Below are 1130 nucleotides of genomic sequence, written 5' to 3' on the forward strand. Positions count from 1 at the left end.
GTGGGTGAATCAGGATAAACTAAAATTATCTGGCTCATTGTCAACGCCCACGACTCTATTAACATATATAGCTGCTTGTTAAGTTTCGCTGCTTGTGTTAGTGAAACGTGATTCCCATCCGCCGTAGACTAAATCACACGAGAGCCGTCACTAAAGCCCTAATTTATGAAGTTTCAGGAAAGTCTTCGAGATATCATCTTTATTCGCGTTTTATTCGTGCCTTTAATTCCCTACGGGCGGCAATCCCTGAAATAGTTAAATCGATGCTCTTTAAGCCAAAATATGCCTAACTGACATAATATGCCTAGCACATTGACTGATCAATGTAGCGAGTTCAGTGAAGAAAACAACATAACTATTATCTTTCACCGACATTTTACTTTTAAAAGAATGATTGCGAGGAAAGATACCCTGAGCCTCGAGACGACGTTTTCAGATGCATACACGCCTGCACGCCACATAGTAAGCAGAAGCAGGAAAACCCGATACTGCAGCTTCGACCCAAGCAAGCATACGCAGTAAAAACACGATGTGTAGCGTGAACGCGATAATGATATTGGATAAGATGGTTTGGCAAGGCAGGCGAGGAGGGGCACTGATGGCGGTTCGGCTGACAGGTTCAAGTTCAGTGCTGTGTGGTGCGCCGCGGGGATCGGACCTCCTCAAGCTGCTCGCGACCTCGGGCGCAATAACAGCTACAAAATTACTCTTGCACGTCCTTCAGCACCGCGCATCTCTCCTATACTGAAGGTAAATGGACGTTGGTTATGGGGAGGAATAGCAGGTGTCGCCGAGGTGAGATAGATGAATCGTGGCAGCGTGTGGGGCTCCAGGGACACTCCTAAAAGGAAGTGATCACAATGACACATCCATCCTTCGCATCCAACACCTCATCACACAGAACGGGGAGCTTCACTCATGCCCTGCCTTGCTTGAAAGAGCCACATTACACAACCACAGCCCCCACGACTCATCACGCAAATGCGAGTCGGGAGCCCCACTGTCACGGCCGCCACGTTACATAAACCAAACACAACGGGGGGCACATGTGACGCGGGACGCCCGTGTTATGCGCCAGTTAAAGAGGAAGGGAAGTGCCCGACATCATACCACCGTCATCCTTATCATCA

General features: G+C 48.7%; 2 protein-coding genes across 2 annotated transcripts in view; one reads left to right on the forward strand and one right to left on the reverse strand.

The window, feature by feature from the left end:
- LOC119581816 (procollagen-lysine,2-oxoglutarate 5-dioxygenase 1-like) overlaps positions 1–1130 on the reverse strand; it is a 123695-nt gene that overhangs the window by 103273 nt on the left and 19292 nt on the right. The window lies entirely within an intron of this gene.
- LOC119581818 (immunoglobulin domain-containing protein oig-4-like) overlaps positions 616–1130 on the forward strand; it is a 6607-nt gene continuing 6092 nt past the window's right edge. Inside the window, exon 1 of the mRNA XM_037929949.1 lies at positions 616–750. The gene's annotated coding sequence lies outside the window, so the exon portion shown is untranslated. The remainder of the gene's footprint in view (positions 751–1130) is intronic.

This window comes from Penaeus monodon, chromosome 15, assembly GCF_015228065.2.
Source record: "Penaeus monodon isolate SGIC_2016 chromosome 15, NSTDA_Pmon_1, whole genome shotgun sequence".
In the NCBI taxonomy this organism is placed as follows: domain Eukaryota; kingdom Metazoa; phylum Arthropoda; class Malacostraca; order Decapoda; family Penaeidae; genus Penaeus; species Penaeus monodon.